Source organism: Dermochelys coriacea, chromosome 23 (genome assembly GCF_009764565.3).
Source record: "Dermochelys coriacea isolate rDerCor1 chromosome 23, rDerCor1.pri.v4, whole genome shotgun sequence".
NCBI lineage: Eukaryota > Metazoa > Chordata > Testudines > Dermochelyidae > Dermochelys > Dermochelys coriacea.
In genome coordinates, this window is record NC_050090.1 from 1,694,023 (window position 1) to 1,709,610 (window position 15,588).

The 15,588-nt window shown below is 65.2% G+C and overlaps 1 long non-coding RNA gene across 1 annotated transcript; it reads left to right on the forward strand.

Annotated features, from left to right (window-relative positions):
• The first annotated feature begins 347 nt into the window (after positions 1 to 347).
• Positions 348 to 15,532, forward strand: LOC122457327. The gene is made up of 3 exons (XR_006276813.1): positions 348 to 457; positions 10,626 to 10,630; positions 15,514 to 15,532. It is a non-coding gene; the product is annotated as an uncharacterized LOC122457327 (long non-coding RNA).
• The last annotated feature ends 56 nt before the right edge of the window (positions 15,533 to 15,588 follow it).

The window sequence follows — 15,588 nt, forward strand, 5'->3', positions numbered from 1 at the left end:
AAGGTCTGAGAACCCCTGCTGTCGACCCCAGCAGGGCTCTACTCACCCCACACCCTACAGCCCAGTGCCCCCCGGGGCCAGCCCCACCTGCCAGGGGAGAGCATCCCCTGCTGAGCCCACCGCCCTGCTCCCTGCCCCACAGCACCCCCTAGCTCCCCATGGGACCCCAAGTCCCCTTGCTCTGGCCGTTCACTCCAGCGGCAGCTGCTGCTATTGGTGCCCCGAGGGGGACGTGGCTGGTGGTTGGCCCCGTCGGCGGCGCGGACTCCGGGGAAGCCCCCTGGGCCTGTGGCCACGAGCACAGCTGCTTTCTCCGTGCCCTCTTGACCTCCCACAGCCGCTCTGCTGAGACGGGGCTGTCCCACCCCAGAGGTGGCTGCATCTCGGCGCCAGGCGAGGGGTCCCTGGATAAACAGCCCCTGCGCCCTGCCCCAGAGGTGGCTGCATCTCGGAGGCGGTGGCAGCCAATTTCACACGTTTTGTTTCGGGGGGTGGAGAAGGAAACTGGGAAATGCCCGGCTCCCCGTTCTCGTCTCTGCCGCTAGGGGGAGCGGAGCGGCTGGGATGTGACATGAGCTCTGCAGGGCTGCTTCATTCCACGCGGTGCCCCTGTGCCAGTCCTAGGGGGCTTGTCCCTTGCCCCCCTGCCAGGGGGTTCGCCGTGGCCCCCCACCCCCACAGGCAGCAAATGCTCCTTGTCTCGCCAGCAGCTAGGCTGAAACCCAGATCCACCCCTGACCCGGGTCCACGGCCACCGTCACCCCCAGATCCAGCCCCAACCGGGCCCGTGGCCCCCGTCACCCCCAGATCCACCCCCAACCAGGTCCACAGCCACTGTCACCCCCAGATCTACCCCCTGACCCGGGCCCATAGCCCCTGTCACCACCAACAAGGGCCCATGGCTCCCATCACCCCCAGATTCACCCCCACCTGGAGCCACGGCTTCTCTCACCCCTGCCCCCCACCCCCAGATCCCCCCTCAATCCAGGGCCACAGCCCCATCACCCCCAGATATACCCCCGACTGGGCCCACGGCTCCCATCACCCCCAGATCCACCCCCCCACACCTGGAGCCACAGCCTCTCTCACCCCCCCCAGATCCCCCCTCAATCCAGGGCTACTGCCCCCAGCGCACAACCCACACCCCCCACACACAACCCCCGGCCCGCTGCACTTCCAGGCCTGCGTGCGCTTGGCCTAGTGTTGGGGGGGGGAGATTCTACCGACGTGTCACCGACCCACAGCCACTTGGACCCAACAGCGCGGATTGAACTTGGATCACACACACCCCGGCTCCCTGAGCTAATGGGGACTCCCCATTAGTGACGTGCAGCGTGGGGCCTAAGACACATGGGAGCAGTTCTGATTCCAGCCAGCAGAGGGTGGTAGCACCCCCCAACACACACACACACACACAGAGCTCACGTGCAGGCCCTCGCCTGTCCTGGGTGGGGGTGCCCGGGCTGCACGGTGACATTGTAGGGGCGGCCAGCCAAGGCAGCATGTGGGGTGTGGGGGGGTTCCATGTTTGTTCTGGTGTCACTGGCAGCTGCTTCGCAGGAACCCGTGGGAGGGGGCTTGGCTCTGTGGGTGTGGGTGTGTGGGGGGTGTGCATGTGTGTGGGTGTGTGCAGGTGGTGTGTGCATGTAGGGGGGGTGTGCGGGTGGTTGGGGGGGTGCATGTGTGTGTGTGGGGGTGTTTGTGTGTGCATGTGTTTATGAGTGTGTGCGTGCAAGCACACATGCGTGTATGTGCGGCTGAGTGTGTGCATTTGTGTGTGTGAGTGTGTGTGTGTGAGTGTATGTGCATCTGTGTGGAGGTGTGCATGTGGAGGGGGTGTACATGTGTGTGCATGTCAGGTGTGTGTATGTGCGCATGTGGGGAGGTTTTGGGGGGTGCAGGTGTGCATGAGGAGTGTGTGCGTGCTTGCACATGTGTGTGTGCACGTGTGTGGTGTGCGCATGTGTGCATGAGGGGGTGTGTGCATGAGGGGTGGGTGTGCACATGTATGTGTGTGTGCTCATGTGTGCACACATGTGTGCACGAGGGGGGGTGTGGGTGTGTGCACAGAGCCCCCTGGTGCTGACCCAGCCGGGGGGATTCGGATGCCGGTGGATCTGGACCCACCATCGCCCAGCCCTCTGTCGGCCCTGCTGGGATGCCCCGGCTGCCTTCAGCAGCCCCCTTGCTGCCCCCAGAGAGCATTTCAAAAACCGATCATGGGGCAGGTGGGAGGTGGGTTTTCCTGATCCACTGGGGGGATCCCGCATCCAAGGGCTTTTTCCCATTTTCTTGCTGCACCCCCCAGCCCAGCCCCTCCGATGCCCCAGGCAGCTTGTGGGGCTCACGCCAGCCTGGCTGATCCCTCCCCAAGAGGGGCTGGGTTCTGGGGCCCTGTTTGCAGCGTGATCTAGGGCCCAGCCCCTTCCTGATGCCTCTGTGGGGCAAGAGGCAGAAGGGCAGTGGTGGCCCAGCAAGAGAGGTGGCTCTGGCCCCACACTGAGCCCCCAGCAGGGTTTGGCAGGGCCCCCAGAGCCATGGGGCTGGGGGTTAACCCCCCCATGAGGTGCCTGGGCAAAGGGCTCAGACTCTCTGCACACTCAGGCAGCCTTGCTGCATCTGACACACTTGGGGCAGCTGCCCCTGCTCCCAGCGCCAGGTGAGGCTTCCTGCAGGCGCCTGGTGTCACATTTTTGAGCTTTTCCGCCCCAGCCCCGGGAGCTGGAAGCTTCGACCAGAGCCCCGGGCTGCCAGAGCCGAGACCCGGGGCACAGGAAGGCCCCTGAGGCGAGCGCTCACGACCGAACCTGAGCGCGCTGCTCCACAGGACCCGTCTCCCGCTGAGCTGAAGGGCCGGCCCCGGCTTCCCCAGGGAACTGTCTCTTCGGCATGCCAGGAATCCCAGCTATTTTAAACAGAGCTGGCGCGGCGCGTCCTCCCTCCCAGCAATGCCCGGCAAGACCCCAGTTAACGCCCGCAGCCCTCGCTGGTTCTCGCCCTTCTAGGCTGGCTCTGGGCATGTGGCGGGGGGAGAAATTAGCATCCAGGGACATCTCGGCGCGTCGGTTACTCTCCTGGCGCAGGGGCATACAACTGGGCAGCAGCCTCAGGGGTACGACCCAGGGACCCCTGCTCCAACAGCCTAGCCCTCTGCGTGAAAGGAGAATCACCCCCCAGGTGAGCAGTGTCGGAGATATGACACACAACGTGCAGTGCCGTATCCATGCTCTAGAGGGCAGTGAGTGGTGTGCAAAGCTAGCTATAGATACACATATACGTCATAGACACAGACGTGCGAGTGTGCACAAACACACACGGAAACACACACACACACGCTCCTTGCACACCTGTGTCTCATGTCCTCCGCTCACTCGCCCCGGGGGCTCCCAGCCAGATGTCGGGCCCCAATGCTCCCAGTGCTGCACAGACAGACCTGGTCCCTGCCCCAACAAGTTCAAAGTCTAACAATGACTCAGGACTCCTGGGTTCTCTCCCCAGCTCCGGGAGGGGAGTGCAGTCTCATGGTTAGAGGAGGGGGGGGCTGGGAGCCAGGACTCCTGGGTTCTATCCCCAGCTCCGGGAGGGGAGTGGGGTCTCGTGGTTAGAGCAGGGGGGCTGAAAGCCAGGACTCCTGGGTTCTATCCCCAGCTCCGGGAGGGGAGTGGGGTCTCGTGGTTAGAGCAGGGGGGCTGGGAGCCAGGACTCCTGGGTTCTATCCCCAGCTCCAGGAGGGGAGTGGGGTCTTGTGGTTAGAGGGGGGGGGCTGGGAGCCAGGACTCCTGGGTCCTATCCCCAGCTCCAGGAGGGGAGTGGGGTCTCGTGGTTAGAGCAGGGGGGGCTGGGAGCCAGGACTCCTGGGTTCTATCCCCAGCTCCAGGAGGGGAGTGGGGTCTCCTGGTTAGAGCAGGGGGGCTGGAAGCCAGGACTCCTGGGTTCTCTCCCCGGCTTTGGGTGGGGAGTGGGGTCTCCTGGTTAGAGCAGGGGTTCTGGGAGCCAGGACTCCTGGGTTCTCTCCCTGGCTTTGCCCTGACTTGCTGTGTGACCTTGGGTCAGCTGAGGGTGGACGGAGGGGGTGCGGTGGAGGAGGAAGGGAATTCATCTGGGGGGCAGCACGGGCGGGGGGGGCGGAAGGGAGAGGCAGCCTGGGGCAGGAGGGGGGCAAGAGGAGAGGAGGGGCTGAGGAGCGCAGCCGCCCCCCCGCCTGGCACATTCTTTCCCACTTGGTCAGTGTCTGAGGCTCCTGCTGCCTCCACTTTCCCCGGCCACAGCCTGATGGAAACCAGGCCATTGCCAGGCCCCGGCCCCCACACACGCGGCCTGACGCTGCCTGGGGGGGTCTCCCCTGGGGCCCCTCGCTGCGGATGGGGGCAGGGCCTTTCTCACCACAGGCTGCTCAGGGGGAGGGGAACATAATGCCCCGCTCTGCACCCCATGCACTGGGGGTGATGGGCTGGCTGGGGGAAAGGGGCCTTTCCCCTCTGGGGGGTGTTGGGCCTGATCCGGCCCCATGGCAGGGACTGGCTGGCTTGGGGTAGGGGGCAGCGAATGGGGCATGGGGCTGTTCCGCTCGGGGGGGGGGCAGCCCTGATCCGTCTGTAAAAATTGAACCCTGTCCTGCCCCCTAGTGGTTGGTGCACAGGGAGGATAACGACCTGCTACTGCTACCAGCGTGTAGAGAGACTCCCCTAGCTCAGCTGGGCTGCGATGCTGAAGGGCCTGGTTCAAGCCCAATTAGCCTGGCCCATGCGAGCCCAACACTCCCCCATGGGCAGCCCGTTCCAGCCAGCCCCCCTGTGGCTCTCTTTGCCTTCCAGCCACGGGCCTCCCTGGGTGGGTCCCAGGAGCTCCCCCAAGGTGCCGCCCATGCCCCCGTTCGAGTCCTGCAGCTTCTTCAAAGGTGGGTGAAAAGGGGAGTAATGCAGGAATTGCCAGTGACAGGGGAGGGGGCTGGGAGGCAGGACTCCTGGGTTCTCTCCCTGGCTCTGGAAGGGGAGTAGGGTCTACTGGTTACAGCAAGGGAGTTGGGAGCCAGGACTCCTGGGTTCTATCCCAGCTCTGGAAGAGGAGTGGGGTCTAGGGATTGGAGGAGGGGCGTCTGGGAGCCCGGATTCCTGGGTTCTATCCCAGCTCTGGGAGGGGAGTGGAGTCTATTGGCAGGGGTGGGCTGGGAGCCAGGACTCCTGGATCCTCTCCCAGCTCTGGGAGGGGAGTGGAGTCTAGTGGGGGCTGGGAGCCAGGACTCCTGGGTTCTCTTCCAGCTCTGGGTGGGGAGTGGGGTCTAGTGAGGGCGGGCTGGGAGCCAGGACTCCTGGGTCCTCTCCCAGCTCTGGGAGGGGAGTGGGGTCTAGTGGGGGAGGGCTGGGAGCCCGGACTCCTGGGTTCTCTCCCAACTCTGAGAGGGGAGTGGGGTCTAGTGGGGGATGGCTGGGAGCCCGGACTCCTGGGTTCTCTCCCAGCTCTGGGAGGGCAGTTCCAACCTCACAGCTGGGCCATGTTGAGGGGACAGCTCCTGAGCAGTGAAATCCTGGACTGTGACAGGTCCTGGGACAACCCCCCAGCCCACCCCCGAGGAACCGTTCCCAGGCCCTCCTCTGCGGCTCCCGCCCACCCCAGGCGGGTCTGTCTGGCCCGTTGGGCTGCAGTGCCCTGGGGGAACGCCCGCCCGCCTGGCACAGAGGCCTGCCCAGGGGAGGGGGGACTGTGGACTCCACAAATACCGAAACATCTGGAGCAGCTGGTCTGGCGTCACTGCGATTCCCACAGGCCCTCCACCCCGTGTCTGCACCCCCAGGGCAGACTCCTGGCCATCCTGCTCAGGCACCCGGCCCTGTCCCTCGCCCCCGGTGCTCTGGGTACATCTCACAGCTCAGGGCGGGGGGCCTGGGGCTGGCCACACACGTCCCGGCTGGGTCCTGCCACCCCCGGGAGATGAGCAGCATCCAGCCCAGTCACTTGCCGCTGGGGGGACGAGTCAGGCCCTGGTGAGGTTCCTCCCCACGGCCCGACGCTCAACCTGCCTAGCAAGCAGGACTGAGCCTGAGTCACTGCGGGGAGATTGAAGTGAGACCCCCACACTTGCTCCAGAGCTGGGAGAGAACCCAGGAGTCCTGGCTCCCAGCCCCCCCACTCTAACCACGGGATCCCAGCCCCCCATCCTGCCCTGCCAGAGCCACCCCAGCATGGTTTGAAGGCGCTCCCCGGCCAGCAGCCACCCAAGAAGCATGCAGCACGGGACAGGGCTCCTGGCCAGGCTCCCGGGAGGAGGTCGGGAGCCCGTAGCTACACACCAGGGCTGACCACAGGCATCCGCGGGACCCGCACGCAGCCCCGGGGGCAGGTACGGTTCAGCCACTGACACCTTGCCAGGCCATGGGACTTCACCTTGGGGAGTCTCATCCCCCAAGCATTCGTGGGGTGAGAGGCAGTCAGAGCTAGTGGTTAGAGCAAGGGGACTGGGAGTCAGGACTCCTGGGTTCTCTCCCAGCTCTGGGAAGAGAGTGGGGTCTAGTGGTTAGAGCAGGGGGGGCTGGGAGCCAGGACTCCTGGGTTCTATTTGCCAACCTTGAAGGACTCCCAGCCCCCTGAATTTGGCTTTGCATTTAGCCCCAGAGCCTGGGGGGCAGCAGGGTCCTGCCCTGGGGGCCCCTCTCTGCTGCCCCTCCCCCCCATGTTGCGGGACCCTGCTGCTAGGACTGGAGCTGGCTCGTCCACAGCTGGGCGGGCTCCCCGGCCTCCCTCGGCCCTGGGAAAGCTGCCTTGCGGTTGGGGCCGGCTTTGAACTTCTCCTGCCTTCACCCCCCCCCCGGCCTCCCATGGCGAGAGCCGGCAGGAAATGCCTGCAGCATGGGTCAGCAGCCTGGGAGCGCAGGACGGGGCAGCAGGAGAGACCTGGGCTTCGCAGGGGGCTCCCCGATCCAGGGACCCTGACGGCTTCTGTGCCCCCCCACCCCAGCCAGCCTCAGCCCTAGTGCTCTGGCTCTGACTGGGGCCTAGTGGGTAGAGCAGGGGAGCTGGGAGCCAGGACTCCTGGGTTCTATCCCTAGCTCCACCACAGACCGTGTGTGACCATGAGCAAGTCACTTAGTCTCTCTGTGCCTCAGTTTCCCCATCTGGCAGAGGGTAGCACTGCCCCCCCCCACCAGCCCGAGGGGCTCAGATACCCCGGTGATGGACATGGGGCTAATTGGGATCTGGCCTGGGTCAGGAGCAGCGAAAAGGGATTAAAAGGGTCCATGGCTGAGCCCACCCGCCATGACAGAGGGAACGATCACAGGCTCATCTGTATTCACCTGTTAGGTGTGTGACGGTTGCAGCTACAGGCCCCAACCCAGGTCACGGCCCCATCAGGCTGGGCACTGCCCAGGCTGAGTGTGGGACGCTCCCTGTCCCTAAACCCTCCCAGTCTAAACGGACAAGTGTTGCAGTGTGAGTATCCCCATTTACAAATGGGGAAACTGAGGCACGGGGCCAGGCAGTGACTTGACTGGGGTCACGTGGGAAGCCCCTTCCTCTGAAGCTGCTGGTACGGATCACTGCCAGGGACAGGAGACGGGGGAGAAGGACCCGTGATTAGAGCTGCCAGCCCCATGAGTCCCCCCACCCCCATAGTGCCAGCGCTGCCCGCCTCTCCCCAGAGGCGGCATGTAGGGCAGGCTGGTGAGGGTGGTGTGGGATAATTACAGGCTTGGAGACGCGCTGGCCGGGAGGGATGGATGGAGCCAGCTTGGCAGGGAGTCAACCCGTCGGAGCCCTGCAGCCAGGCATGGGGCGGTTGTGTGCCAACGTGGCAGCGGGTCCCAGGGCTGGGACACAGAGTGGGGAGCGAGGGGCAAAGGGGGCACCCAGGGTCACAGGGCATCCCAAAGGGCCCACCCCAGGGTGCCCCCTCAGGGACGGGCAGGTGGGGGGGGCCTCAGTTTCTGTGGCCCATTGTGAGCCTTGATCGCACCCCCAGTAAAGTTGAACAGCCTTTGGATTGGGGCCCTCGGACTGTAGCACAACAGGGGACTGGGGGGGGGGGCTCATTCAGGGCGATGCCAGAAGAGTGGGGGTCTCAGGACCGAAGCTGGGGCGGGAGGGGAGTGAAGTCTAGTGGTTAGAGAAGGGGGGTCTGGGAGCCAGGACTCCTGGGTTCTCTCCACAGCTCTGGGAGGGGGGTGGGTGCTAGTGATTAGAGCAAGGGGAGGCTGGGAGCCAGGACTGTGGGAGGGGGTTGGGGGCTAGTGGTTAGAGCAGGGGGGGTGTCAGGGTCCCCCCCACACACACATCCTGCATGGCCCTCTGCCCTCCAGGGCCAGTGGCTGAGCCCTCTGGTGCCAGCCATCCTCACGGTTCCCAGGACCGGGGCTGCTGGGCCAGAGGGTTCGGTGGCTGCCTGGTGCAGCCATTTGCACCCTGGCCTGGGTACAGACTGTCCCTGGAGCAGGGGGCCACGGGCCGGGCTCCAAACTTCCCACTCCAGCCCCAGGAACCTGCTCCCAGCTCAGCCTGCCCCACAGACAGTGACCTACAAAGCCCCTGGCACACAGGGCAGCCCTATGGGCACGGTGCTGTGGGGTGGGGGGCACCCTTCCCTGGTGGACTGCGCTGCCCCCAATGACCCAGCGCAGCGCTAGGGGGCACTGTGCTCCGTTTTCCATCGTACACGCTCTGGTCATTGAAAGCTCCTGGCCAGTTCCCCAGGAGTTGGGGGTGAACCCTGGCATCCTGCCCAGTCATGTGACTCCATCCTGCAACCCTCAGTCACATGCAGGATTCGAGGCTCCTGGTTTGACCTCGTGGTGTTATCAGCAGCCGTGCTACCCCCCAGAGCTGGCTGCATTTCAGCACCAGGTGCTTTGTGGTGAAAAGCGCCATTGAGGTGGCTAGTGGCTGCTGTTCCCCTGGTGTGTACCGGGGGCGCAGTGCAAGCCGTACCAGCCTGCCTCGTGCCATCTACCCACCCCCTAGCGCTGGGCGAGGAAAGCCAGCTCCCTGGCTCTCCCGCTCCCAGCCACGGCCCCGCAGCCACCGTCCCCAGGGCTGGAGAAGCAGCTCTGACCCTGCGGCCCTTGGAATCGGTCATCATGGGGCCCAGCTCCCGCCCCCCAGCCAGGGCCTGGCTCGCATCGATGGCCCCCACCCCCTCTTGGGGCTGGCAGCTCCATGGCTCACTAGGAACACACTGGTCCCGGGCCATGAGCCCAGTGCCAGATCCTGCAACCCCACACGGCCAGCTGCTATGCTGTGATTCAGGGAGGAGTGGGAATAGGACCCAGCAATCCTGGCTCCCAGCCCCCACTGCTCTAACCATTGGGCCCCACTCCCCTCTGAGAGCTGGGGAGAGAACCCAGGAGTCCTGGCTCCCAGCCCCCCGCCCCCTCCGGCTCTAACCACTGGACCCCACTTCTGCTACCCGCCATGATCTCACATCTCTCTCTCCACCCTGCCCCCTCTTCCTCTCTGCAGCGGGGGATGCTCTGGGGCTCTCCCGCAGCCCCACTTCTGCTCAGCCGGGCCCCTGGGGCCGGGTATCCCTGGGGCACAGGCCAGGCTGGAGCAGAGCTGAGAGCCCCGGGGCCAGGGGCTGCCGACCAGCCCCGTGGCTCGGCTCAGCCCCACCCCGGTGCCTTTTCCACCCTGTGGGGGGCAGATTCCAGAGCCGTAGCCTCAGGGCTCCAGCCTGTGGCCCCCCGGGCAACAGTGACCCCGACGGGCTGGCCAGCCACCCCCGCCCCCCAGCCCACCCGGGGTCTGTCTGGTCACTGGTGCGCCCCCCCCTCCCCCCGCCACCCTGACCCTGGGCTCAGACAAGGAACCAGGCCAATCAGACCGGCAGGGCAGGTGGTTTCCCACCCTCGGCTTCCCCCCCACCCTCCGGCTGCCTTTCATTTGGGCCGGCCTTGCCCCAGCCTTGCGGGGTAGACGTGAATCGTCCTTGGCGGGGAGTGGGGCACAGGGCCTTTTCCCTCTAGGGCATGCCAGCAACAGGGCAGGGACTGGCTGGCTCAGGGGGCAGGGAATGGGGCAGGGGTCAGTCCCCTCTTGGGGGCGCCAGCTCGGATGGAGACCTGGGTATTTCTGTACTGATCCGTCTGTCCGGCGTGGGCCCTGCACTCACCAGGTTATTGCCAAGCCACTTGTGCAGACACCCCAGTGCAATGGGTCGGGCTCCTGCTCAGCCCGGGGTTGGGTCAGCCCCTTGGAAGGAGGGCAAAGCTCATTAGGGCTTGGAAGACCCTGGTGCATTTGGCCTCTTAATTACTGGGGAGTCGTTAGTCGGTGGCAATACTGGGCGGCCGAGGAACTGAGCAGAAATTGATTCCTCCCCCGTCATCCCAGCCCCCCAGGGTCTGTGAGTCTGCAAGGCCTGACCCAAGCAGGGTCCAGACAGGCCTTCATCCCTCTTCTTCTGTGTGGGCCTTTAAAAACCACTGCCTGTAAAATCAGCCCCCGCACCCTTCCCCAGAGGTAGCTGCATCTCAGTGCTAGGCAAGGGGTCCCTGGATAAACAGCCCCTGTGCCCCACCCCCGAGGCTCCAGCTCCAGATGAGGACTTAGGGGGTGTTTATACAGGGATCTCATACCCGGCACTGAGATATGGCTGTCTCTGGGGCAGGGCAGGGGCCCCTCACACAGCGCTGAAGGGCGAGTGTGTCAGTCCCTTGTCCTGGGTTCAAATCCCGGCTCCAGAAGCCACCTGCACGGCTTGGCTCAGGCCAGCTGGGTGCTTTGCTCACTTGCCATGTGGGCGAAGGGTGCCGGGAGCCCCTGGGGGTGGGGGAGGTTCCCAGAGCCCATCTCCACCCTGCTGGCACCAGCCCCAGCAGCAGGGACCCCGCCCGCCCGCCTGGCACGGGCCCCGCCAGGCCACCCAGCAGCTGCTCACCCCGAACAGGCCCGTCACTGTCGCTGCCGGGGGAGGGGAGTAAGGGAGTCGCCCCAGAGACGGGGCCGGGCGGATGAGTCAGGGAAAGAATAACAGGCGGGCGGCACCCGCCACTCAGCCCGGCTGATTGACAGCGGGGGGAACCGCGCCACTGACGCAGAGCCCAGGCTGAGTCAGAGCTTTGGACCCAGGTGTCCGGGGACCACAGGCAGGCCTCAGCTGTCTGTCTGTCCTGCCCCTTCCACCCTCTGCCATCCGAGTGTCTGTACATCTGTCCCCAGTCACCACCTTATCCGTCCCCCAGTCACCTCCTTATCCGTCCATCCGTCCCCAGACTCCTTCTGTTCATCCATCCGTCCCCTGTCACCCCCTTATCCGTCCCCAGACGCCTTCTGTCCGTCCATCTGCCCCCAGATACCCCTTTATCCAGGGCCCAATCCTGGGCTGTGTTGGCTCAGCTCTGGTTGCCCCCCCCGAGGCCAAATTCCCCGGCATGACGCAGGTGTGGGGGTGGGCGCAGGATGGTCCCTGTCTGTGACTCACGGGATGTGCGCCAGCCTGTCCGACCTTGACATGCCTGGGCAGGGCGAAGGGACCCTACTGGGAATCCCTCGGGAGGGGGGGCTGGCACCAGGGCCCAGAAGTGTGGGTCCCCCTGAATAGGGATGTCCCCCATGGGTGTGACTCAGCCCCCACCCCCCAAGGTGAGAGGGGAGCCCGCTTTCCAACCCCCATCCAGCCTGGATTTGATCAGCCAGTGCCCCACATGCTGGGGCCTGTCTCTCCCCATAGAGACTCCAGCTAGCTCGCTATGTTTCCATCCCCATACGCAACTGTCTGTCTGTCTGTCTCTCTCTCTCTCTATCCCCATCCACCCCCTCTATCTATCTATCCAACCAACCCCATGCACCCCCTCTATCTATCTATCTAATCAGGTGACTAAGGAGTCCCACAAACTGTCAAGTTCATGGTCCAGCTTTCCCAAAGTGAAATTGACTAGAAACGAAGGTGAAACTGACAAGCTCATTTGCTTCATTGCAGCTGAGAGAAATGCAGGAAAGAAACAAAATAGGGGTGTGTGTCCATCGGGGTATGCGCACACACGTGTATGCGTGTCCATGGGGGGGGTGTGTGCGTGTGCGCGAGTCTGTCCCTGGATGTGTGTTCACGTGTGTGTGTGTGTGTCTGTCTGTGTGTGCACGTCTGTCCATGGGTGTGCGTGTGTGTTTGCAGCGGTGTGTGCACATGCGGGTGTGTGTGACGTGGGAGTTGTTCGTGAGGGTGACTGGCCTGTGAAACCAGCAGGCAAGAATTCCCCAACCCACATGCCAGCCCTTTGTCAGTGTCACTTCCTGCCCTGGTTGGGGTTGACAGGCCGGGGCAGGCGGGCTGCGGTGGGGGGCAGAGGAAGCGTCATTTCCTCTCCCCGTGATGCAGCGACTTCTCCTTTTTGACTCTTGCCGGAAATATATTTTTATCTGGCACCAGGTTGCCCCCCTCCTCCTTCCGCCCCAGCTCCCAGCTCTGCAGCTGCGGTTTGACCTCCCCCGGTCATGTCAGAGCTGCGCCAGCAAAACCCCCCCACCGGGCCGCTGGCTCCTCTCCTGGGGCTGGGCGGCTGGAAAACTGGGGGCAAACTCGGGCCCAATGCTCCAGCTCCTCACCACAGCAGCCCCCTCGGGCCTGCCCTGGTAGCTTTTTTCACTCCCATTTTGCTCCAAGCCAGCAGCAGGACAGGGGGGAGCTGAGCCCGGACGCCACCAAAATTCCCCCAGGCCAAGATTTTCCCAAGCGGCCCGATCTGCAGGGAGCGAAGACTCAGGGCTGTCCGGAGAGCTGGCTCGGGCTGTGCACGGCAAAGCTTCGCTCAGCTGGCCCTGCTGCATCGGGCGCTTTCAGGCCCAGTCTCAGCTCCAAGAGCCGGCCCTGACCGGGAACCTCCTCGCAAACCCCTGCGGGCATCATGGCACCATCACGAAGTTTTTGCCTTGGAATTTCCTTAGTTTTTACTGAGATCAGCACCTCGCTCTTGGGGGGGCCTTTTCGCCGGCCGATCTCCAAGCGCTTCATGCCACATGATTTAAACTACCCAGAGCCCGAGCCGCAAGGTGGGTGGGGAGGGAGACAGCCCCCGAGCCTGGGTCCAGCCCACTTGGGGCAGGGGCTGTGGGGCTGCCGAGTGCAGGGCTGTTTGTGTCTGGCTGGTGAGGCTGAAGAGGGGCTGAGGGCCAGTAGCCGCCTGGCCGCAGCGGAAGCATGAGGAAGGCCTATTTTGAGCTGTGGAATAATTGTGGCTGCTGTTTATTTTCCTAGGGCGATTTTAGCTTCCCCGCCGCGCACGGCACCACACGCCGCCCACCCGCGGTTGCTGCTCACACACTCGGTGACCGTCTGGAACGCAGCCCGGCCCCCAGCTGTCCCAGGGAGCGGAGCCGGCTGGCTCCCGGCGCAGGACAGGACTGGGAAAGGCCATCACGGGCAGCAGAAAAGCGCCGTTATTATTTTTAATTTCAATACCTTTTGGCGGGGGGAGGACTTGGGGGGGTGCGTTGTGTTTAGAGCTCGTTAGCCAAAGGCTCGTTCACCTCCCGGTCGGCGGTGCAACTCCGGGCCGTGTCCAGCGAGACCAGGCGCCTGTCCCAGCTGTCGGCGGGCCGAGTTTGTGGGGGTCTCAGGCTGGGTCTGAGCAGTGCAGGCCGCCAGACTGTGCGCTCAGTGGGGTGACGCCGGCATGACCCCCCCATGTGAAGGAGCCTGTCTGCTCTTCACCCCAGCCCCCGCCCCCGGAGGCCCCTGGGGAGCCGAACCCTCCCAGCCGAGCTGCTGTTTACACAGGAGCCAGGCTCCAGGCCCCCCCCGCCCCTTGTTTGTGTGTTTATGGGCCCTGGAGGCCTTTCCCACGGTGGGAGGGAGATCCCCGGCTTTTCCCCCACTGGGTCAGCGACTCCCCAACACACCACCACCCACCCAGCCTCGACCGCCTGACCCCGGGGCAGGGGCAGCCCAGCACAGAGGGCACATGGGGGCTTTGGGAAAGGGGAGGTGTCATCCGGGAGTTCCCCTCCCCGCACATTCATGTGTCTGCCCCTCCCATACACCCCCCAACCCCTGGGGCAAGCGATCGCCTTCCCCAGTCTCCATGTTCTACACCTGGCTCCAGGAGGGGAGTGGGGCAGGAGTCAGGACTCCTGGGTTCTGGGGATAGACTGTAGTGGTGACATCAGGGGAGGGCGTAGGCCGCATCACATCCCTTGTTTGGGGTGGGGGTGCTGCTATGGTTCCCCCCCCCCCTTTCGCCAGACCCTGCTCAGCCCCCCCTGCAGTCCGGGATGCCAGCGGGGGGGGGGGGGCACCTGGGGCGGGGATGGGGCAAGAAGTCCGGCCCCATCCCCTGCCTGCCCCAGTGCCCAGCTGGTGCCATGTGCGAGGTGAATTTGGCAGGTCTCAGCCCAGCTCCACGGAAGAATGAGACCCACAGGTCACCTGAGCAGAGAGCCCAAGGCCTGATATTTGGGGGACTCTGGGGTGCACGGGCGGGAGATCCAGTCCCCCCCGCATGGGATGGTGACTGTGGGGGGGGCGCAGTCCTGACTGATGCGATTCCCCCCCCATCCCCCCTCCGATCAGGGGAGCTGCTGAGCTTGTCAGTTTCACTTCCCTCCCCCACACTTGACATGGAAAAGGGGAAATTGCCTGTGACCTTTTCAGCCGGGCCGGGGGTCGAGAGTGAGGGGCACCGGCGGGGGGGGCAGGGCCGGGGTAGCAGGGGCCGTGGGTCGGGAGCGAGGGGCACCGGCGGGGGGGGGCAGGGCCGCGGTAGCAGGGGCCGCGGGTCGGGAGTGAGGGGCACCGGCGGGGGGGGCAGGGCCGGGGTAGCAGGGGCCGCGGGTCGGGAGCGAGGGGCACCGGCAGAGCTGGGGGGGGGCCAGGGCCGGGGTAGCAGAGGCCGCGGGTCGGGAGCGAGGGGCACCGGCGGGGGGGGCAGGGCCGGGGTAGCAGGGGCCGCGGGTCGGGAGTGAGGGGTACCGGCAGAGCGGGGGGGGCACACTCCCATGCCCCCTCCTCGGTCCCGATGCCCAGGCCAGGACCCTTCTTCCCGTTACCAGGCTCCTGTGGCGGGCGCGGGGGCACGGGGGGGCTGGGCCGAGCCTAGCAGCCACCCGCAGCCGCAGGAGAATCAAGCCCTTGTGTGTCTCTGGCACGTCCCGCCAGCGCCAGGCCCGCAGGCGTTTCCAATCCTCGAACCCCAGCATTGGGCCCCGAGAGACGTGGCCCAAGCGAGGCCCAGACACCCCCAGGCTACAGCCAGGCCCCCCCAGCCACTGGTCAGTCATGGATCCCTCACCCCTCCAGTACCCATCTGTCCCCCAATCCCCCTACACACCCTGTATGGGGCTAGGGGGTGCCCCAGCAGGGGGGTGTGGACACAGCCTGTGGGGTGCTGTGCTGGGTACACTGCCCTCCCGGCTTTGCCAGTGCCCCTCACGCCTGAACCCCAGCCCCTGCTAGCCCAGCCCTGAGCCCCCCCCCACCCCTAAGCTCAGCTGATGTCCCAAGGCCTCCCCAGTGCCAACCTTAGCCCTGGACTGGGGGGAGGTCGGGGGGGCAGCCCTGAGCCAACCCCTTTGTGCCTGGAAAGCTGCAAGGGGGTCCCTGGATAACCAGGCCCCCTCCCCGGCCGCCAGAGGTGGCTGCATCTCAACGGCGGGCGAGTGCACCAG